Source organism: Egretta garzetta, unplaced genomic scaffold (assembly GCF_000687185.1).
Source record: "Egretta garzetta isolate BGI_Z169 unplaced genomic scaffold, ASM68718v1 scaffold94, whole genome shotgun sequence".
In the NCBI taxonomy this organism is placed as follows: Eukaryota; Metazoa; Chordata; class Aves; order Pelecaniformes; family Ardeidae; genus Egretta; species Egretta garzetta.
Window position 1 is genome coordinate 4,425,658 of NW_009259683.1, and position 24,826 is coordinate 4,450,483.

Here is a 24,826-nt window from a genome sequence, read left to right on the forward strand (position 1 = left end):
ACAGACAAAGACATTAATTTTTAAGCTTGTGCAGAAGAATTTGCAAATACTGGAGCAAGTACCCAACAGTAGATTACCAGATTTTTTTAAAAAGTGCACAATATATAATACCCCAGGTAGTAAAGCTCCTGCCTCTCCTTTGGTTAAGTGCTGAATCAGTGATTAACAGGCAAATGAAGAGGAGGAGGAAAGCAGAAACCCCCTTCCAATTCACAGGTTTTTCTCTTGTTGTCCCTGTTTTGCCCACAATAACCAGATCCCTTATTCTTTCGGAGAATAAATCGGCACAAGGTCAAGACAGAAATGTGTACAACAAAGGCCAGACAATTCATTCAGTGTTTACAAAAATCTAGAGCTCTCCTTGAATATTATCATGGGATGTAGATTGTTTTACAACCTGATAGTCCATTTTGTAATTCCTAACAAACTTTCACCTGCCTGAGAACCAACCCTTGCTATTGCAGAAGTCTGCAGTCCACAACACATACACAACTAAAATATTGTTAGAACATCTACGGAAAAATTACAAGTATTTTAGCTCAAAATGAGCCTCTCGTAGACTTTCCATTAAAATACATCTTTAAAATAACTTCCTAAGTTTATAAATAGACTGCAGCTAAAACCTTTAGGAGCCAAGAAATACCAAAGAACCATCTGAAGAATTCCAGCACTGCCCTTCTGGGCACAACATGAATCTACCTACTTACAGACAACATATTTTGTCTAATTTTGTGTGTGTGTATATATATATGTGTGTGTGTGTGTGTGCGCACATATATATGTATGTATTCATAGAGTCTCTCATTCCATGGACATAATAGGAAAGAGGCAAACATTAAGATAAAGGTGTTGTGGATTAACATGATGATTTACCAAAGATCGTGAGTGGACTAGACTTGGCTGAAGAGCAAGGGGTTTGCTCCCTGTAAAATTTCTTGTCTTTTTTCCAAAGTTTAAACCCCAGAGGAAATGGTGGGCATTTGGTGAAAGGAGCTTTCTGGCAAAAATGACAGTGTTTCAGGTCTGCTGTGTCTGGGGAAGATCTGCCAGCCAGCCAGGGGACTGTGTTTCGGGTTCTCAGCTTAATGGCAGACTGCCTAAGGCCCGGGAATCATTAACTTCCAACATAATTAGCCAATCTATCAGGCAGATTACACCAAGGCTGAGGATGCCCAAAGAAATCCAAGGAAGTGCTGAGGTGTGAGTGCTGAGCGTGGAGGTGCGATGTGTGAATACATATGGTCACTCAGATTCAGTAAAATATTTTTTTTTCTTTTTAATGAAACATTTCAGGCTCAAATGTACATTTTGTGAAAAATAAAAAAGAAAAAAACCTAGGTGTTGCTGGAAAACTTCCAAGTATCTCTAACCTGGATGCCTGCCGAAGGAGTTAGACTGCGCTTACTGGAAGAACCAGGACTAATTTAATGAGCAGTGAGTCTACTTTTTCAGCAAGGAAGATAAAAATAAATATTGAGCAGCTGCCTACTTCACTATGCAGCAGCCACAGGCTTTAATCCATTTGATAGACCATAAATCTGCACGGAAACCAAAGAACAGGGGGAGTATTTCATATTTATGAATCTATTATACTCACGTAATATAACATTACACTGTTTGTCTTTAGTACATCTGCATATGTATGTATCTTTTGATATGCTATGCACATACTATATATATATATATGCATATAATGTGCATACCAATATAGAAGCATCTCTATATCTAAATTTAATTAGTTGGCCATATTTGAAAAATGTATTACAGGCAAAAGAAAGAGTCGGCATGCCAAGTGGAGCCATGCTCAGTAAACACCACCCTCACGTACCCAAAGCCTGTCTCTAAACCAGACGTAATTGTGCTAAATTGTGTACAGGTAAAATGTAACTGTGAGGATGTTTCATCAGAGATATGCAAATATTTAGACTTTCGGAACTACAACTTTGCATATACAGTCCCCCATGACTGCATTTTATAGTAGTGGATATATAGGGAAAAAGTACAGCAGTTAGAAAGTCTGAACACATTTTTTTTTCTATGTATATAAGTCCATAGCCAAATCAAAGTAGAAAAGCTTTTACTCTAAGCCACCTGTTCTTCTTCCTGTGTATCTTTCAAATGTTATTGTTGAAAAAAAGATTGTGCTAGGAAGTATACTATTAAAATAGCTTTCTATCTTGAGCAGCTGTGTACATTTACTGTCAGCAAGTGTGTTCGGTAAATAAGAACCTGAGCTGTCTACCAAAGGATACCAGCAATTAGCAGAATTTATTAGAGCCTGGCATCCCTTCTCAGCCATCAGGGAAGAGTAGTGCCTCACCTCATTTAAAATGCCAATGAGGATGTGAATTTTTTTTCTCTCATGTAGACTTTGCAAGAGACTTCCTTGCTTTACCACCTTGAGGGTGAAGGCGCTTCCATGCCAATTGTTTAAGATCAAACCTGGAGCACCCACTGGAGGCTCTGCACGGCACGGGTTGTATCCGCCAGCCTCCTTGGTGGGGACAGGACTCATCTGTGCTGAGCTCCCTGCAATTCACTGCTCCCCAGTGGTTCTCCATCAGCACCGGGAACTTCGCTTCTCCCATTTCCTTCTACAATACAAAATTGGCAGGCTACTCAAACATCTACTCGGCTGAGTTTCTGACATGGCTAGATTTGGGACGGTGAACTGGAAGAAAAAGAACCAGGCAAAATTGATCTGTGAATCTCTTCTGTGATATCTTTTTTTTTTTTTTTCCTTAAAATATCATTCCAGCTGCAGGTCATGCTTAGATTCTGCTGTGGATCACCTACCATGCGTCTAGTTTTTGTAAAACAAGAGCTGTCACGGCCAGGCATGCAAGATAAATCATTACAAGTAATAGATAAATAAGTACAGCCCAGAGAGATTCATTTCACGCTACTTCAGGCAAACCCCTGTCGACTGCAAGTTTCTAGGAAAAGTAACTCGCTTCCTTATTTGTCTGTAAAGTACCTAGTACACGTCAGTGCTTTTGTAGAAAACAGATATTAATAATAAGAAAAAATATTAATAGTAATCCTCAGGATATCTGTGAGATGAGCAGATACTTGCTTCTGGGTGACGGAAAGCAAGTGACAACCGAGGGAGTGAGCGTGGTCTAGGGAGAAAGCCCCCGACGCATTTTCTGAAAAAGCTGTCTGATGCATTTTCCTTTCTTTCTATTACAATATTGTGACTAAAAATTTTGCTTCTAACAACCACAAAGCTGGCAGACTGCTGCCTTACCCTTAGTGGTAAGAAACGCTCAATTCAGCCACATTGTGCTCTTAAAAAAAGCAAACGCTCCCTCCCCGTGTAATTTGTTTTATTTGTTTCTTCCCATGACTTTATGGAACAAACTGGTGGCTATTTTTCCATCACGCTGACTTGCACTCAGCAAACAGCTGATTACTCACTGTCATGCATGTAAATCTTTGAAGTGCAAAGAAAAGAAAAGAACGTCCCTATTTACTTCTAAAGTAAAACCCCAGCATCCAGCAGAATTTTAAAACTGATTTTTCTAGGGCAATACTTCTTTCATCCTCCCAACGCTAAATATTAAAGAAGAGAGATCTGTCTTAATTCAAGCTGAGCTCTGACCCTTGAAGTCTTATGATGCTGACTGTGTTTACATGAGCGCAGACTATTTTTCTCCAAGCCAGTTCACTTCCCTCTCAAACTCTCTTCTCAATCCTGAATGTTAATGTCCCTCCCTCACCCCCTGGCTCGCCGGGGAATTGGGAAGCTGTGCAGTCTGGATGCCGCACAACAATTTTCATCAAAAGGCTGGTATTATTCCCATTTCACTGACAAGAGGCTGACTCGTTATATTCTTTCTCCTTTTTGGCACCTAATTGGAGTCACAGCTTGCATTTTTTTTAATAACATTTAATAGCGTATATTATTTTCTATATTCAGATAACAGATCCCATTAGTTTCACCTGCATTTACTCAATACTTCTGCAGAATCTAATTTGTGCACTCAGTAGCAGAAGTAGCCTCATTAGCCCCTGAACATGTTTGAGCTACTTGCCAACATGAAATGAGGGCTCTGGGCAGGGATGTAATCCAGCCCATTGTGCAACTTTCAACCAGTTTCATCATTGCAGTAGACTTTTTTATTTTTTCCCATCACATGCCTTTCACTTCCATAAATAGCAAAGCAAAGCTGCTCACGCACAGCCACCCACTCACCCACAGCCAGGACTTAACAGTCGTCAAGAAGTGGAAATAGTAGAAACTGTAGTCAGCTATAGCTGTGGCATTCAGGGGAAGGCAAAATTTGGAATTTCTTCTTGTTTTTAAACCACTTGAATCCAAACCGTGGACAACAGCATGTTTAACTATATAACCATGCTTCTTCAGCTGAGCAAAGTTTCTCCAGTGCATTGAGCGAGGAAGGAGCCCCACAGGAAAGAAATGGGATCCTGTAACTAAAACCAGCACCATCATGTAAGCGTACAGCTGGGGTTGTACTGGCGACCCTCCGTTTGGCATTCCCTAACTTCCAAATGCTTAACTTTGCGCCTTCAAAGCTCTTTTCGTGTTGACTCTTTTCCCTAATTTCTTCGGACTCCTGCAGCAATGTGAAAACCTTTCCCAAGCTAAAAATGTGAACTGGGGAACCCCAGTGACCCCAACACAGTTAATCACCCAGACTGGACCAAAGCTTAAAAACTGAAGCACGAGCCAGCACAGCGACTGTCAGCAAGGAGCAGGTGACGACTTCATGGATGGGTCAGTCATGGGAAGAGCATGAGACATTAATGGATTTTCACAATTGTTTGCTGTCAGCAGGGCAATGATGAGACCTCAGACATAGAATTTTTAAGCCCTATAAGGGAGAGGGTCGTGGGGTACAGTATCACCCCATTGGGCATCAGCCTGACCCTGGCCACTTCTACCTCGGGCTACTTCAGGCTGTCTCCATTAAAGTGAGTCATTTGTTGGAGCTGACCCTCCTCCACAAGGAGTTGGCATTTTTCATCAGAAAAAATGCGGTGTAGAAAAATTCCCAATGAACTCAATTAGCTGGAATCTTCTATGTGCTGTCAAAACTTTGTACTTCCCCGCAACCTCATCTGAGCAGTTTTCTGCAGTCAGAGAAGAAAAACCAGCTTGACATATGATGTGGAAACCTCCCAGGCCAAATGGCTGAGGCTGAGCAGACACATTTTGGGGGGGGGAGGGGGGGGCTTTTTCAAATGAGAAAATCAGGCATTTATCCCTCTGTGCAACCAAGACAGTAACTCACTGGGAACAGTCTCATTAAAGAAGCGAAGGAAACTCAATCTCTCTTGGAATTGGAGCAGTCAGAAAAAACAGGGAACATGTTTTAGAAGTTGCCAGCTTGGAGATTTAAACCAAACCAAACTAGAGGAGGCCGCCTGAAGTGTGTTTTTGTGAGATAATTTTTTAGTATTGCTGAGCACACATAGCTCCGAGCTCAGTGAGGGGAACTAGATGTTGCAAACCGGTTGAAAACGGATTGTCCTGAATGATACAGTGTCTGCTCAAGTACACAGACCAGACCCACTCAGACCAGACTCAGTCTGGAGGCCCTTCTTGCCATTGCAGCAAGGACACATTCTGTGCTCCTCATTCAGGGACCTAAATTCCCCTTGCCCACTGCCCAGGGCCTTCATTTTAAGGGATGGAGGTAAAAATGGGCAGTTTCTCAGGGATCTCAGAAGAGGACAAGGTCAGAGATTCCCTCTGTTTTATCCTCTGTAGGCAGAGATAAGGGCACTTTGCCACTTCCAGAGCTGCTATTCCCAGGATCTAAAGACAGCAGCAATTGCTCTCCTCCCTTTAGTCCATCTGAAAAGGGAGGAGAAGACTGGGAGCCACATGTTAACTCAAGAGCATGAAGAACAGCTATAGTGAAACCTCTTTTTCCTCCATCCCATACAAAAACACCAGCTGCTTTCTGGAGAGGCCGGAGTCACCCACCTCACAGTTTCAAATGAGCAGGGCTCAGATGTTGTCGGTGAGGTGCTCAGCTCACCCACAGACACATCTCCCAGCAGCCACCCAGTAGAGGAAACCGCAGCCAGCTACAGCTGTGGCAAAATTTGGATTTTTTTTTTCTTTTTTTAAAGTCACCTGAAGCCAATATGTGGAGTATAGTAAGTCGGCAAGTTGTGAGTACCAGACTAGCTCTCTGTAAAACACCCAGAAGCAGTCTGCATGGCGCTGGTGGAAACCATTGGAGCCCCTGCAGCCAAGTATTTTTCAAAGAGGTACCTTTACAAACGTGGGGGAGAAAAAAAAGAGGTGGATCTTACATTTACACTTACAGGGAGGTAAAAACCATGCCTGGAAACCGTACCTATGGAGCTTAAAAAAATATATTATTAAAAATAAAGAGTAGTATCACTCTCAAATTAGCCTGGTTGCCTACGGAAACGTGATTGCAGCGTGTGTCAATCTGTCTTGCCACCTGCCCTGAGTACCTTTTGAACCAGCTGGCTAATTCTAGCTGAAGTTGATGGAGCAGCAAACATCTGAGTTTCATGAAATTTGGTAGCAGGACCAAGGTGAGAGATGTAGCCCATGGTCTGAGCTCCCACGCTCTCTCCTGGCTGGCCTGGCAGCCCGGTGCAGAGCTTCAATGCCTGCTGCCTCCTTTGCAGGTACTGGGAAAATATCGAGGGGAGAAGAGGGTAGAAGGAATGGGGGCATGGGAGAGATGTGTGTAAGGTCTGGAGGGATGGCTGGGCTTAGTGAAGTGGGATTAAAGTGTGCAGAAAGAGAGAGCACAAATCCATAGGGAACCAGGCATCACCGATTCCAGTGTTCACAGCAACTCCCCCTACATAACTGGCTCCAAGTGTTTTATGTCAACCAGAAATATCTGGAACTGCAAAGATTTATTCTTTTATGTATTCACAAATTTTAGTGCTTAAAATTTCAAGGCATTGCATATCTTTGCTATGGGGCTCCCCTTAACCCCTTTGCTGCTGGTCCTTCTTGCATCTTCTGTGCTGCGGCAGAAGGTGACTGTTTTCCTTTGTTGTGCCGATGCTCCATAGGTAGAACCCGGGGTATTTGTGTTGGGGTTTCTGAAGCATAAAGTGGGAAAAAGCCAAAAGAAAGACTTTTTCTTGTCCTGGGAAGGCAAGAGGGGAAATAATGAGGAAAAATACAGGTGGCATAGGGTGGTTTTCAGGATGATAGCTTAAATAAAAGAAAAAAAAAAAATGATTGAAGGAAAACCACAGGGTGAGGGGGAGATATTCCAGTGCATCAGATTGGAGACAGGTCTGTTGGCTTCTCAAGTGACATTTTAACCAAGATTCTTCTTTTTAAATTCTTAAAGAGAGTTAAGGCAAAATCCCTACTGAGGGATGCTTTTGAGGGATGATTTTATTTAGCAACTGAATTCGCAACCTTTGCTGCACTTTTTCACAGAAGACTGGGGAAAAAGTTGTCAATGTAATTTCTCAGAGCAACACCTGAGATCTTTGCAAGCAGAATCCCAATGTAGGACCCTGCCTGTGAGACCTGAAATGCTGGGGCTCGACATGTTTGGTTGCTGCCAGTGAGTGAGGAGGGCTGAGGAGAAACAAAAAGCATGCTGTGTTCCCAGCCACGCCCACCTTTTTGGCTCTCAGAGAACAGGTGCATTTATTTTTTTTTCACAGAGCAGTTCTGAACTGCCTTTTTCCCTCCGGATCCCTGCTGTCACCAATCCCCCTCCTCTCCCTTCCACGCTCCTCTTCCAAAAAAGCTACAAACAGAAGAGCATGGGGGCAGCTGGGCATGCCTCCTCATGAGCCTCACCTTCAGGGAAGGAGAACCAATAACATAGTGGGGAAAACAGCCTTTCTTATACCCTCCCTGGGCATTCTTCTCTCCAGATTCTCAGGAGACCACCCATTTCTACTTTGACATCTGAAAGAAGGTAGAGCAAGGGCTGGCCCATGAGGGCTGAGCAACCTTGTAGAGACTGTCTGTTCTGATGTTGCCCTGATTCATTCTGCTATGGCCATCACAGCGTGATGTCCACGGTTTCCTTTGCTAATAAGGGATAAGCTGGAAAAGCAATACACCTAATGTAAAATATTAAAATACTCCCCAATGAGGGCGTTGCACAACCAGTCTGGATGACCTTGCTGGGGAAGTTAAAAAGGGGCAATGATGACAGCACCAAGGCTTTTTTTCCTGAGTATCTGTGTACATCAACACACATGAAAAAAAAAGGGTTGTTTATCTAGAAAAAAGAGAAATGTTATGGACATAGAATTCCTTAAAAATTATTGTAAGAAGAAAAAAATTGTATATATATATTTACCATGACCATAAAAATAATGCTTCCAATTCTGCAATGCCTGTTTTTGGCAGGCAGAAGATCCTACACCAGCTTCAAACTGATGCAAGCTGTTGGAGGACCAGATCCAATAGTTTCATAATCCAGAACTTGTTTTGTTTCATGTAATTTTCACATTCACATATTAGTAATATTCAATATTCATGTAACAGTTATGTTACACATTTGGGGATGAAAATAACTAGTTTTATTTCTTCATAACCTTGTTCCTTCAAATGATGGTAAGCACAGCATTTATTACCATTCTCAGATATTTTAAAAGGGCTGTACCTGAAGAGGAATACTGTAGCTTAGTGTTACATTATTAGCTGGATCCAACCCTTTATTATATATTATGTATATATCTGTAGGACATGGCCATTTTGTTCTGAGTTTGGAAGACTTCTTTCCACTTCTTGCTGTGCCTTCAACGTCACTTAAGACTAAAGACAGATAAGAAGGCAACTTCTGTAAATCCCTCAATGATTCACAACTTTGATCATTGATATTTTGTTTAGAAATGTGTCTACATTGTTTAAATGAAAAGAGAAAATGAGGAACTAAGATCTGCCAATGCACGGATTTTTATTTCACATTTTTGATGTTTACTTCTTCCCTCATTGCTTCTCTGGAAGTGATGTCACTGGTCAGAAGAAATTATTAATGCTCTGTTCCGTAGTAGCAGCAATAGGAAGCCACATTTCTTATCATGTGCTTCTTTTTGCAACAGAATCTGGATAAACCTCAAGTCCCATTCTTGCCAAAATTATTTGTCATTTCATCCTGTGTGAGAGATTCATGTTGCAGAATAGGGACTAAGGCAAACCTCCTGCCCTTCAGGGTGGTATCCAAACGGTGGGAAAGATTTGCAAATATCCAATAGGAAGAGGTATAAGTAAGAGCTGGTGCTACCCTGTCTTCCTTCTCTGGGATTAAGATAGACACCACAACACGGCTATGATTTTTATCAAGTTTGGTCATCCCATGGACAAGCAAAGGATGGAACAGTAGGACAGTAGAAGGGCCGGAAGGAGGATCCGGGGAACTACAGACCAGTCAGCCTGACCTCAGTACCGGGGAAGGTTATGGAGAGGTTCATCTTGAGTGTGCTCACGAGGCACATGGAGGACAATCAGGGGATCAGGCCCAGTCAGCATGGGTTCATGAAGGGAAGGTCTTGCCTAACCAACCTGATTTCCTTCTACGACCAGGTGACCCGCATGGTAGATGAGGGAAAGGCTGTGGATGTTGTATACCTGGACTTCAGCAAAGCCTTCGACACAGTCTCCCATAGCATTCTCCTGGAGAAGCTGGCGGCTCATGGCCTAGATGGATATACTCTTCGCTGGGTTAAAAACTGGCTGGGTGGCCGAGCCCAGAGAGTGGTGGTGAATGGAACTAAATCCAGTTGGTGGCCAGTCACAAGTGGTGTCCCCCAGGGCTCAGTTCTAGGGCCAGTCTTGTTTAATATCTTTATCAATGACCTGGATGAGGGGATTGAGTGTGCCCTCAGCAAATTTGCAGACGACACCAAACTGGGTGGTAGTGTTGATCTGCTTGAGGGGAGGAGGGCTCTGCAGAGAGACCTGGACAGGCTGGATCGATGAGACAAGGCCAACTGCATGAGGTTCAATAAGGCCAAGTGCCGGGTCCTGCACTTTGGTCACAACAACCCCATGCAGCGCTACAGGCTTGGGGAAGAGTGGCTGGAAAGCTGCCTGGCGGAAAAAGACCTGGGGGTACTGGTTGACAGCCGGCTGAATATGAGCCAGCAGTGTGCCCAGGTGGCCAAGAAGGCCAATGGCATCCTGGCCTGTATCAGGAATAGTGTGACCAGCAGGACAAGGGAAGTCATCGTGCCCCTGTACTCGGTGCTGGTGAGGCCGCACCTCGAATACTGTGTTCAGTTTTGGGCCCCTCACTACAAGAAGGATGTTGCATTGCTGGAGCATGTCCAGAGGAGAGCAACCAAGCTGGTGAGGGGTCTGGAGCACAAGTCATACGAGGAACGGCTGAGGGAACTGGGGTTGTTTAGTCTGGAGAAGAGGAGGCTGAGGGGAGACCTGATCGCCCTCTACAACTACCTGAAAGGAGGCTGTAGTGAGGTGGGGGTCGGCCTCTTCTCCCTGGTAACAGATGATAGGACGAGGGGGAATGGTTTGAAGCTACGCCAGGGCAGGTTTAGGTTAGATATTAGGAAAAACTTCTTCACTGAAAGGGTTGTCAGGCTCTGGAATGGGCTGCCCAGGGAGATGGTAGAGTCCCCATCCTTGGAGGTATTTAAAAGAAGGATAGATGAGGTGCTTAGGGACATGGTTTAGTGGTGGGATGGCAGGGTTAGGTTAAAGGTTGGACTCGATGATCTTAAAGGTCTTTTCCAACCAAAGCGATTCTATGATTCTATGACAGAGCTCGGGGTTGTGCCTCTTCCCAAGGTCCAGGTACTTGAATTTCTTCTTCTGTCAGCAATGGCCTGTTGCTGGAGTTTTCCCCTCTGCTGAAGTGTGGCAATGGCAGTAACTCAACATCACTTACTCTGGGGCAAATTGGTGGTGACTCTCTGTAACAGTTAATATCTGGGGCTTTCTAAACACCTGCTAGTTGCATGTTCCTGTTGCTCACCAGCTTGGAAGTGCAGATAGACCAGTTGCAAACCACTGCCTCTCCTATCCCTCTTGCCCAGTGGAAGAGGCTGAAGTGCAGCCGGAGGTGACTGTAGTATTGAAAGACAACATTAAATCTTATTGCTGCTCCCTTTGAACAGAGCAGCAGAACCTCTCCTGAAGTGACAGCACAGCACCTGCATTTTTAGAAAGTCAGTGACACAGATTTAATATAGAGACAAAATTGATTACTGAGGTGGGACACATACCACAGTCAAATTCAGCAATACTTCTTTGTTCTGGAGTGTCTGCTTGAGAAGATGTGGAATTTAACCATGTGAACTTTTAAAATTTTTTTAGAGGCTGTATTTTAAAACCTCTCTCCTCAGTTTCTGGCTTGGACAGTCTCCTTTGCCAGAACAAGTTCCCTGGACTCCTTTATTAAACCACCAAAAGTTCTCAAGCTTGATTTTGAGAGAAAAAGTAAAGCCCAGTAAGAGCAAAAAATTAGACTGAACCGAAGGGCCCAAAGCTAAGGAAGGTAAAGCTTGAAGCACCATTACTGGAGGTACACCAATGAGGGGTTAGCAAAGTCATAGATGAGAAAGCTCTAAAGTGTTTAACTAGGAAAAGGACACGCTACTTAGTAAGTCTCTCCTAAGCACACACTGTGAAATCTTACTCACAGTTGCAAAGCTGAGGTAGTGGGACCTATTGAACTGAGGGATGAACCAAGAGCCAAAAGCTGCTACGTCCAAACCTGGGCTTTGCCTCTCTCTAACTGCCCACAGTCAATTCCCTTAATGGCTCACCAGGCGCCTGTGTTGCTATGTTTAGGTGCAAATCATATGATTGCCTACTCATCTGCATGAAGATTCATTAAAATTAGGGGAATTTGGAAGTTCAGGCTTTGGAGACTAAATCTGATGAAATTTCTAGCACTATCTACCTGCTCTGTATTTGTTTTAATATTAGCTATATAGATGTATTAAAAATTCTGCAATTTTTAGATCCTATACTCTCAGCTATCAAGACATCTGCAAAAACGTGGTTAAGGCAAAATATTTTGTCTTTGATATTGTACTACAGAAGAATGTTCAAGGAAAAAGGCTGATGACTGAGAAGAATAAACAAATTTTTTAATGCTTTTTATGCCATTTCTGCTATTGTTTCTGTCTCTTGTGGCTCTGTAGTTTCTTCACAATAGCTGTCTTTTCTGCATTTGCCACTGAGATCAATAAAGAGATGTTAATTAAAAGAAAAGCTGCTGGAGGTTGTACTTTTCTGTTTGGGATTTATCCTGGGCCCTGGCTGCAACACCTTCACTGGCCTTGACTACAATGCCAAACCAGGCCTGGTCTTGCCTTGTCATGGGCGCACGCTCAGGCACAACCCTGACCTTCAGTGACAGTTCCACTAGCACAAATGTGCCTCCTTAACACCCCCCACCAGACCCCCTCCTTTAAAAAGTGACTTCTCAGGGAGGTTAGGTATACGAAATACATTGTGCATCGTTATTACTATTCAAAAAAAAAAACTGTCATAAGAACGTATTTACAAAACAACCCTAAATTACCACAGCCACCCCACTGACACATCATTCTTGAACGAGACAGATCTGCATTTCTGTCCTAAATTCACTGTTTGTGCATCTTCGCCTTCGTATCTGTGAATCGAAGGAAGAAAGCACCCACGTGTAAAGCCATGTGTGCAATGGAACTGCCTGTGCAATGGAAGCTGAGGTAAGGACCCAGTGGAAGCCAGGAGAAAGGACTTCACCAGCTGCTGAGATACAAACGCTAATGCTAATGCAGCTGGGTACAGCATTTAACCCTGCAGTGGTGAACGGCAGAAGAGCATCCAGCAGTTTTAGTTGATAAATGCTGAACACAACACCACAGCAGGTTCTCACTACACCAGGCAATGCGATCACTGACGGACCAACTGCTCTGCCTGAAAATAGCGAGGCAGACAACCAGCTCACCAACGCGGATTCAAGTTCAACAGAGTATGTGCTGCTAATGGAAGGAAAACTGAGAAGGACAAAGAGCAATGACATGCTTTCTGGGAGCAAAAAAGGCATCCTCTGACACTCTGCGTGACAACTGTTTTCATTAGGTTCAGTGAAAGCAAGCAAGCAAAAAAAAAAAAAAAGGCATCCCGCTGAAAATTAAACAGACAGTTCGAGGCTCATTACTGTGCGTTTTGCCTGCACCTATGTGTGGTCTGAGAATCCTTTCTGCTAGGCTTTTTGCTTTTTAAATATATCACAAACACACGCACAGACGAATCACGAGGCATAGACCTGTCAGGCGGCAGACTAATGTCAGCACTTCAGCCTCCTGGCTGTCAGGTCTGATTCCAAATAACCTTTTGTCTTCTTGTTCCAGCTACCAAATTACAGATCAAGTGAAAAAATGTAATTATACCCCAAAAGGCCATAGATAGCATCATAAAATACAATGAACTGTGAACAGAACAACAATAATAAAAAGATAAACTAGGATTACCTGCGGTGCATAGCTAATCCAAAATGCTCCATGGTCCCCCATGGGTTATTATAGAACTGTTTCCTCTTTGCCAATTTCTGTTTTGCAGGGACAAGTACACCCCCTCCCCCAATTTTTAGTATCATTTTTATATTTGAAGTCTTGTGAAAAATACATCTCCCCTGTTTGCAATAAATACTCCATTATACTGTCGCTGAATTCTCTTATATCTGTTTGTCTTTCTGAGGATGATGCAGAACTTGAGCACTTGCATTTTTAAAGTAGCTTGAAGATAGGAATATTGAGACTTATTTTCTATGCACAAATTTAGCTGCTACATTTTTACAGAAAGAAAAAATATCAAAAGCCTATGGGAACATATTCTTTTCTCAATTAGCTCCGAGTATGATATGTGGGATCAGAAGTGCTATCAGATATTGAATTAACTTTTTTTTTCATCTGATTATTGGAATATTAAATATTCAGGGACTCTTCCTGGATTCTTGCACATGTCTATAAAAATATAACTATTCAAAATACTAACTTACTCTTAGCAACACTTGGCAAGATAAAAATAGGTGGTGTTAAGAGTGCAAACCTCCACAACTGTTAACTCAATCTACATACAACCAGAAAGGCTGCTGGTTGCTGAAATTTTTAATCTCCTTTTTCTTATTAATGTCATGATTCTTACCTTTATTCAAGAATTTGAACTCACGTTTTAAAAGGAAAATAGACAGGCAATAAAATGAGAAAGCATTAACATTTCAGTCACTGTCCCTTTATTTGCAATCTTCTACTTCAAATATAATTTGCAGAAGAATCAAATTCACCATCCCCATCTGTTTGCACCAAAGAGGGTTCTTCTGAGTTAGAGAAGATACGAATTTTTATTACTCTATAGATAGCTCAGGCCCTAGCCAATACAGTACTCCATCCCCAAGTCTGATCTTGAATTTTGTTGTGAGATGTTCTGCTTGTGTAGTAGGAAGTCTAGATACTAAATTGAACTAAATGGACTGCTTTATTCCCATTACAAAATTCTCCTTAAAAGACACTGAGCAGGTACATGTCTGAACTCCATCCCTCTTGTAACTCACAGTGCTTTAATCTCCCCATTACTGTCATCCAGAAAGATGTATGCACCAAGATCTCCAGGTGACCTGGCCAGAGGACTATCCCGCCCGTGCTGTGAGCTGCACGTGAGCTGATGCACTGAGCAAGCCGCCCAAAAGGGCTTCCCGAGCTGCCTGCACTGGAGCTCTTCCGCAGGCTGGCCCACCACAGCCCCAAGGCGCTGCACTCCGTGGCGTCTATCACAACACACTTGTCCACATTTCTAGTTCTGGGCAGCTCTAACGGGACACCTACGTGCCTTGACCCATGGCTTGCTCTCGTTTCAGCTGGAGCAGTACCGTGCCTTTATGGTAGTCCATTACTGTTATCTGCAAAGGAAGAAAATGCTACGTGTGCCCTAACTACTTACTTTTTTTTTTTTTTTTATTTGCAACATAAAATTTGATAAGGAATTGGACAACGGAAATCACAGAAGGTTTTGCATTTTCTCGTTAAATTTAGTGTCTACAGCTGGATGATACAGAGCTTGTATGCCACTCATGTGGAGAATGAAACTTCAGCCACTGAATTGAGAGGTTATTGAAAAACCGCACATGGAAAAATTCCCTACAAAGCATCATGTGGAAGTTATACAAATCCTGTATTGCACGCAACATCTCGTAAGAAGGAAGTTATATCAAATGATGACTCGACTTTACTAAATTGGGATTCTGCCAGCCCACAAAGAAACCACAATCCAGCCTTTCCCTTAATTCCTAGTACTTTGAGGTCTATAAGAAACCAAACGATGTGAACAATGTCCTTGAAAACACACTCTCTTTACTCCAATCTCTGCCAGTATACTTCATTTTCAGCCATTCTGGAAGTGCCTTAAGCTTTGTCTGCAAATTCACTTGGCCTGACATTCAGCAATGCATTATAGACCAGATGGATTTAGGAAACTGCACTGATTGGATTAATCAAATTAAAGGGAGGGGAAGAGGGAAATAAAAGGAAATTATTTTTCCCTCTACTTCCTAAAATATGTAAATAAATAGAATTAATTTACTTGAAAAAGTTGCCCAGGTGTCTTTCTGTGTGTACTGTAAAACACAGCCTTACACTGTAAAACACAGCCTGTGAATTCAGCCTGGCAACGGCCAGGGATACAGCCACTGTCTGCAGGGGAGCAGACTCTGTTCACTGGCCAAATTACACACTGGTCTACTAGTATTTTCCTGAGACCTGGGAAAATAACGGACATAAAAAACCTTACAGAATATGGGTATCAAAAGATACTACTGAAAATGAAAATAGGTATAAATTAATCTCTGTGCTACGAACCTGCCCAGATTCTCCTGATGCCAGAGCACAGATGCTCTGGACACATTTTTGATGTCCTAAGGCAAGCTGTACGATGTTCAGCTTTTGCCCCACCACATCCCCTGGCATCAGATAATGCAATAGCTACAGCCTGCTTCTTGTGTGTGAGGATGGGACGGAAAAGTCAAGGGGTGTGGGACTTTCTTCTCCCCTTGAAGCAGATGGGCATCTCTGGGGCATGGCCAGTGCCAGGCAAGGGAAGAATTTGCCCCCACAATCCTGTTCTCGTAGCAAGGTGTCTTTTCCATGCTCCTCAGCACTGGCATAATGCGCACACCCCAGTTCAGACCTACATATTTAGCTCCCTTTTTATATGGCCCACTTTGTAGGAGCTCACGTGGAAGAGCTATTATCAGTTCTGTCCATATATGAGTTTTAGCAGAGCAGACTGACGGATGATGGGATTCATCTCAGAAATCTGGCCGGTGATGAACGCAAGTCAGCAACCTACAACTCCCTCCCAAGAAGAGCTGCAACAACCTGCGCAACCTGCAGTATGGATATCTCCTGCACGAGGGAAGTTCATCTTCATGGTATCTGCAGTTAGTCCAAAGTATCTGTCTGTCATCTTAAAATATCCACAGGAAGAATTAAGAATTTTTAGAGCACACATACTAAATGTGTTATTTTTTTCAGTAGGGACTAAGTGCCCTGCCCCGGTGATGGCTGCGGCGCTGCAGTTTCTCAAGGATGCAGCACGTGAAAGGGCATTTCTGTAAGCTACGTGTATTTATTCTTTCACCAATGAAGAAGCAGCAGCACGTGGAAAACTGCAGCCTGGCTGACTTAACAGGTGTCTCGCAGACACAGAATAAAGGGATATTTTCTGCCTTTGAGTATTTTGCCCAAACCACTGGATGCTATTACCTTAAAATACCAGCTCTGAAATCAAAGCTGTGCTTTGCATCCACATAAGGAGAAACATCAGGTTTCCTTCATTTGCTTTTTAAAATTCATTATGTATTCCTACACTCAGCCTTTCTGACAGGTGAAATAAGTAAATCATACTATATCTTTGCATATTAACCCCTCTCACTGTTTACACAATTCCTCTGAGACTGGACTTTCTGTAGGATCATTGCTACATACACCTATTCCTTACCTCACCGCATTTAATAATCTGTGTATTAACACAGAAGTGACTTTGAAGCTGAAGAGTAACTTCAAGGCTGAAATAAGCATTGGTGTCTTTGTGTCAAGTTTTTTAAGAACAAGATGAATACTTGTTGTTAAAAAAAGGCATCAGGCGGTCATGTTCCCATGAAACTACACTCATCGCACAAGCACAAATGGGTGTCGGCAGTATAGGATGCCCTAATACAGTCCCTGGGAACTCTTAAGTAAATATGCCACCTAGTGTTTAATTGGGACAATTTCATTCATAAATCATCATGATCGATTCCTGCCAAGCTGTTCCCTGCAAGTAGGTGGTAGAGAGTCTGGCAGAGTATCTGGAGACACCTTCTCCACCTTCACTCCCTTCCTCCCCACAAAAAAACACCCTACATCTTTCTCATTGAAGAGGTATCTTCCCCCCAGGGACTGCTTAGCTCCCGATGGCCTCTGCCAAATGGCAAGCTACACTCCCACCCCATCTTTCTCATTTGAGGACCCCACACCTCAGACTGCCACAAGCAATCCAGAAGGCACCGCGAACTGACCCTGGGGGGTCATACCTACTGTAAAGAGCCCAAACAAGCCCAATGGACTTCAGAAAAGCTGCCTTGTACCACCAGCCAAATGACACCTTTGTGGAACAGCTGGGCACAATCACTACAAGAAGCAGAAGCACCATTCCCGGCTTACAGCTTCCCAAAAGGGGTCAATGAGTTACCACAGCGATGGGTGTTGTTTAGGCGGATGGATGAACCAACAGAAAATTAGTGAAAAAGGCTTTCCAAGTGTAACAACTATTTCTCTTGACAAGCAGTGGAGACATAATTCCTCCTGAGGCTACGGCAATGTTCTCCTTCCCCGCTTCTAGCCCCTGCTTAATAGTGGCACACCTGGCTTAAACGCAAGCAACCCTCTCACTCTGGACAGAAGAGATTCTCCAGGTACGTATGTGGCTTGTCCCCCTTTCATGTGCTTAAAACATGCCGAATTGTCATCTTATATTTTCTAATTGAAATTCTCTTGATGTTTCTGTCATGGACACTCATTACGTTTCCAGGGATTAAACTCCTGTACTGAGGCACATCATAGCACAAACCATCCTGAGTTTTCAGTAATGTCTTGTTTGCACTTCTTCCAGATCAATAAAAATATTAAATGAAACTCCCATCCCCGCAGTACTTCATCAGCTACCTTTCCCCAGCTTATCAAGCTGCTGCCTATCTTTATTCTTTGCTTGAAATTCCTCCACCTATTTTTGGTCCATGTGACCGTGTTCACGCGCCAACCAGTTTGAATTAATGTCAAGAGTATGATTTCATGAGACATTGTACTACTTTGCTAAAAATCCAATTATTCTGCATCTGCTGCATTCTTTTCATTCAGTACTTTTGTAAATCTATCAAAAAGGCAATCAAGTCTAACTGGCAGCATTCATTCTGTACAACCCACGCTGACGACCGTGTGCAGTCCCACTGTTCTCCAGGGCTGAGAATACATTACAAGAAAGAGCCCATTGTTACAGTTTGTACTTTTCACACCACAGCATCCTCTTTTCCAAACATTAGCAGTTATAAAAAGCACCGGTTCCTGACCTCTGTAGCCAAGCCTCAGCTGAGAACACCGCCAACAGCGTGTGCTTCGTTGTGGCCATTACTAGTTGTCATCCTGCCCAGGCTGCTGCCTTCTCCCACCCGGCAGCTCCAGCGAGCTCTGCTAGCCCTGTGGGTGAGACTGCGGCTGGCTGAAAGCTGCTGATCCAGCCCACAGGTGACCGGGGACATCCCCACACCTGGATTCCCAGTATCCCAGCTGCAGGGTGAGGGTGCAGGCTGCTGAGCTGGCTCTCCATGGCGAGAGCCTGGATCAGGCAGAGGGCATTTGCTTGAGCTCCGCACCTGACTTCACGTGAGTGCCCACATGTCTCAGGGGTGAGACCTTCTGCACCCTGAGTACGGAAAAAGACGCACAGTGGATATGACATACGCATTTTATGCTCAGAAAGGATAATATATAGAGCATGGTGGGACAAGTGCCAGTAAGTGGGTAGGGACATAGAAAGCCGGCCAAGACGTTCCTTGGCAGAAGGTCTGCGGAGTGCAGAGGATATAGAAGGGCAAGAACTTAGTGTCTCTTGGCTAGCAATAAGCATTTCATGGAAAACCTTGGACATTGGGATCATAGCTGCAGTTAATTTCTCACTAGTGAAGTGATGATTCAGAATTGAATCATAGAATCATAGAATGGTTTGGGTTGGAAGGGACCTTAAAAATCATCTAGTTCTACCCCTCACCCCCACCATGGGCAGGGATACCTTACACCAGACCAGGTTGCTCAAAGCCCCATCCTTGAACACTCCCAGGGATGGAGCACCCACAACTTCTCTGGACAACCTGTTCCAGCGTCTCACTACCCTCACCATAAAGAATTTCTTCCTAATATCTAACCTAAATCTACCTTCTTTCAATTTAAAACTGTTATCTCTCATCCTATCACTACATTCCCTGATAAAGTGTCCTTCCCCATCTTTCCCCGTAAGCCCCCTTTAAGTACTGGACGGCTGCCATAAGGTCTCACTAGAACCTTCTCTTCTCTATGCCGGAATGTACTCTCCTCCCAAGGGGAGGAATCAAATAACTGCTCCTTAGCTACGCTGGTAAGATGTCTTCATCTAGACAGGATAAATCAAAGCCCAAATAATATTTTTTCAGGCACAGAAAACCACAGAGAAATAGGACTAGAAGGTACTTTAGAAGGTTTTTCTCCTGCCTGCCTCAGGTATCAGTGCTACCTGTGCCATTTCTCCCAGATGTTTTCTAACATGTTTCTATGCCTTATGATGAGGGAGATTTTGTCACCCCCTTGCCACCCCCTCAGGCACTCCATCCCAGTGTTCCACTGTCCTCTCTTTTTTTTCTCCCTTAATAGCTAACCTGCAATGTTCAACACTGTATTTCAGGCTTATCATCTCTTGTCATATCCAGCATGAGCACAGAGGACAGATTATTTTTTTCCTTACAATTAGCCAAGCAAACATATGACCTAAACAAGCACATCACTAAACCCACTCATTTTCTAAACAAAATATACAGGATAAATATTAGTCACTATTTAAACATTTCCCTTTTGACACTAGTTCCAAGTCCTCCACTAACAGAAATTAATCTCTCTCTTATTCTTAAGAAGTTGAACGCTTGTCTTCCAAGATCAAAACATGGCAGTTTAGAAGCTCCTGTAAAAGTTTAGTGCCTGTTACTACACAGTGTCTCAAGATTCATGAGAGATAATCAAGTATAGATTTTTACTTATTTAAAAAATGGTTTTTCATTTCCCAGTGACTAGACAAATGAAATGTTTACACTGAAGTCTCCATCCCAATCCCTATGGAAGTTTGCTTATACTAATTTAATACCATCAAACTATGTAAAGAGTGTAATAGCCAAGACAAAACCCCCTCATATAAAGCTTTAATTTTTAATATATCAAACTAAGCATGGGTTTTATGCAACAAACATTTAGCTTTATTAGCATTATTAATATGCTCAAAACAAGAAAATACCCAAGGGGAAAAGATTAATTTATGTGTTCAGCAGAGCCCAGCTGCAGATACAGCACTGTACCTGAAGAGCCAAGTGGCGTTTGCTTTAGGACTACTGTAAGCACTTCTGGTGTATCTAATTATTTTTAGTACTAATCTGACATTCTCATTTGAGAAAATTTCCACCTACAGTTGTGGTACTCAGGTATGAAGGTTTCGCACTGCTTCCATTTAGGTACCTTTCTAAAGCCTGGACTGGGAAACCATTTGGTGGTAACAAACTTCATATTCACCTTTGCTCCCTGTGCTTAGCAGTGGCCTGAACAAGCTCTCTTCAGGCATAATCATATCACTTATTCTGCTTAAGGCAAAAGTCATGAAACTGAAGCTGACGGTAATAACATAACATAAACCAGGAACCTGGAGAGAAGTTAACAGCTCAGGCAAGCAATGTAAGCAAATACTTTGCAATGGAACCCCTCTTCCTCTTGATTCCCTCAATTTCCGTTACCGTTAAAATGAGCCCAAATTATTCCTCTCAAAAATCCTTGCATGACCAGGCAAAACATTAGGTATTAGTTAGGAATGCCACGGTCAGCTACACAGCAGCGTCCCTTTTCCTGTGCATAAACATAAACAGCCAGAGGGAACGAATTGAAAAAGACACTTCCCATGATTTTACTTCGGTAGCTTTCTTATTTTTATTTCTTATATATTGCCTATTTCATATTTATGACACTTTAAACAAAAAAGAGGTTGTAAAGAGACACAGCTGGAAAATACAAAAGAATGCCAGCGTTGAAAAGCAAAAGAAAATGATCAGCCAGCTATAGTTTTGGTAAGATGCTATTTGTCACTCAAAATATAAAACTGCTTACTAAAATACATATACTAATAGATCTAGTGTATTCATATAAACTCCTCCTTGCTGTGGTATAATACCAAGGAGTATTCTGGATGAAATCAGTGCTGAACTGCTAGCAGTTATTTAAAGAAGACAGTCGGGTAGGTAGTTAAGTACTCATGTAAGGGCATGCTACAATTAAGTACGTACATGTGGTAACCTGCGTGTAGAATACTGCTCTTGCAGGACAGCCCTGAGTGGCTGACGAAAGGAATTAATCACTCCCAAAGTCATTGCAATGTGTAAGTTTGTTGCTTCTAGCGGTGAAAATGCCACACACCTTTTATCACTGCATGTATTAGGGGAATCTGCAGATAAAGGCCACCTTCATGTTCAGGCTTTATGTTGCTGCTTATCAGTGTGGTGTCTGAGCATCTTCCAGGGAAAATCAGCTGGGGAGGAATCCCTTGCCAATTCTGTGGCTATGCATACGGGAGTGAAACTACAACCCCTAGTAAAAGAAGGTTGTTGATGTCCCCTGTAGAACAAATTTTAATTTGTTCTGATCAAGCATGTTGCAGAAACCAGGGAGTTAGACGGCAATGCAGAACACACCGGGTCAAATTATCAGTGCATTTCCAGCCCAGAGTCTGCGGGAACAGATATTTCTGCTTGCTATCCTCTTAACCCCGTGATCCACTGCGAGGGCAGCGCAGTACCCTGCAGCCCTCGTGTGGAAGGAAATGCTCAACATCTGGACAGACATCCCAGCAGAGAGTTAAACACCAGCTAGCAACCTGTAATAGGATCATTAGAGGTTTAGAGGAGCTGCAGAATGGGAAGAATAATGAATAAATGAAAGACTGAAAAGATTTCTTTATCGTTGGCTAACAGCAGTACCTGTAGAAAATTCAATGAAGAGACAAAAATGGAGTGGTAAGATGAGGCTAAAAGGCCTTCAGAAAGGGACGTGGTGTGACTAACAATGTAGAAGTGTAAATACTTACAAAAATTGAAGCAACCAGAGGTTCTCTTAAAATTGGCTGTCTCGCATGCAGTTTTGATGTAAGAAAAGCTGCAGTGCCCCTAAAAATTTTAGTTCTATAACCAGATTACATCTCCAATTAAAGGATGTTAGGAAACAGTCTTTCCTGGAACTCCTGCATTTTCTTCTGTGGGAAATCGTGTGTGAGCAGCATGACTAATGAGGGCAGTACTACCAACTCCTAACAAAGTTATTCTTTCTTTTCTGTCACCTTTGCCTTAACTGGAATAGCTTTCTTATCTGTCTATTATTTGCGTGAGGTTTTCTGCCGGGGAAGTCTACAACCTTCCAGATTCCATAATATGTTTATCATTTCAGCTCTTAAGTTCTAGCTGCAGTATTAACTACAGACACTGTCATTTGCACTTAAAATGCCCGGTAATGAGTTCCAGCAAAACAGATAGAGAGGTTACCATGTCAAGCAGCAATACACAGTTTTCCGCACTGTCCTGCTGTTAAGCGAAGACTCCGCATACAGCTTGCTCTTGGTTTAGCTCGAACTGCTACACTATTCTTTACAGACCATCATCGCGAAATGCCCCTTGCTGCTCCTGGTGTGTTCAGCCAGAGAGCAGAACAAACACTCCAGCCCAGGCTCCAAGCAAACTCATATTTCATGTACGACTGGTATGCGTGAACTGACTGAGCCAGGTCCTACTTGGAGAGAAGTTGGAGGGAGCTTTGCCAGGATCTGAGTAAGCGGAGACCTGGCACTGACTAAACCTTCCTTAATCTTTACTGCATTTACCAACAGTTTGTTCTCTGTCAGATAGGTTAAGATCAGTCTTTTTGCAAATACTTTAAGCTCAACCGCTGCCAAAGCTTTTCTTTAACTCCAGCCTGCCGTTCTCATCGCGTCCCCTGTGCTAACACGAATGCTCGAGAAGCTATATGGCAACCCAAATGGAGGAACCGCTCCTGCGTAAGGCCAGCATAGCAAAAAACCAAGGTGTGGGGCACAGCCTTTGCCTGACGCAGGGCACTGTGTCACAGCGTCCAGGTCCCACCCAAGGCATGGGGTGGCTGTGGTAGTGTCCAGAGCAGGTGACAGGAGTGGGAATGGAAGTGCGAGAGCAAGGAATGAGGATGGTTTCTCATCAGCAACTGTAACAGCTTTTACCTCCTTAGAGTGTTCACGGAACTCCAGCTTGCATTTACTTCCAACATTTCAATTCTTTGAATATATTTTCCCAAATTACACTTGCTTATGCAGGATTAGAAAGAAAGATTTTTTTCTCTTAGCCTGGGACACGAGGACTACTGACGCAGTAAAGGCAGCAGTTGCAGGGTAACATGATATGTGATAGCGATAAACGTTTCAGAACTACATATTTTACTGACAGGCTACTGCAATTTTCTCTCCTACATGCGAAGATTAATTGCTTACAGCAAGTTACATTTCTCCTACATTCACCAGTAATGTGAATTACTGATAATTAATTACAGTACGTACCAGTACCAGGTACTTATCTGCCCTAGATCTTCTAGGATATGTTCATTTGCCCCAAGTACAGCATTCCATAAGCAGAGCAAACACGAAGCAGGCGATCACAACTTGCCCAAGCTTAAATCACAACCCTAAACAGACAACATAAAATTTTCAAATGTTCTTTGCAAAAAAACCTATTTCTCTGTCCAAAATCCTTTTTGAAGCTGGATCCCATTAAAATTACAATTGACTACACTGCTAAGAAAGTATTTGCAGCATGCTGTTCTCACACAATACTTCATTCCTAAAAATCACTGTGGCTCCCTTCAAATTAAAGATGTTAAACTTTTTGGACTACAATTTGGGATCTGTGTCTACAAATTTACTACCTCTTTAAAGCTAGACAGAAATAACTTTCGGATGAAGTGTCGGCATTATGTATCTTAAAGCATAAACATTTTCTAAGGCCTGTTACAAAAAATGTTGGATAAAAAGGCATGAACAACAACAGCTTAATCCAGCCCCATGCAGCATACCCCCCTTCTGGAATGGGCATGACTCCACTAATTACAACCTCGAAGAAATTATCGTTATGGGAACAGACAGGTACCCCAGGCAGTACCAAGACATTTCATCTGAATGCGTGCTCCTCCCGCCAGCCCGTGCCTTGGTGGCCCCCTTCCATCAACCTACCCCACGGGGAGCTGCGGTGCTGGAGTGACTGAGACATTGAGTAATCTCTGCTGTCAACGTGGGATGCGGCGGAACAAGCAGACTCCCCGGATGGTGTTAACAACCCCGCTAAGGAGACTAATGCCTTCAGCTGCACTTTCACACTCTGGTATTGGTTTCAGTATAAAACAAAATCTCGCTTGTAAAAAGCCTAATCTGTAAGAGTACTGATGCTTAACCTTGGAGCGTTGAATTCTCACATTCCTCTTGAGAAATAATGGAAGTTTCTGTCCTGCATGTATGGCTTTATTTCCCCCCCCCCACCCCTTCTATTGTCAT

General features: G+C 43.0%; 1 long non-coding RNA gene across 1 annotated transcript in view; it reads right to left on the reverse strand.

Annotated features, from left to right (window-relative positions):
• Nucleotides 1–2,724: 2,724 nt before the first annotated feature.
• LOC118452276 overlaps nucleotides 2,725–24,826 on the reverse strand; it is a 25,940-nt gene continuing 3,838 nt past the window's right edge. Inside the window, exon 2 of the long non-coding RNA XR_004841982.1 lies at nucleotides 2,725–7,115. This is a non-coding gene — a long non-coding RNA (uncharacterized LOC118452276). The remainder of the gene's footprint in view (nucleotides 7,116–24,826) is intronic.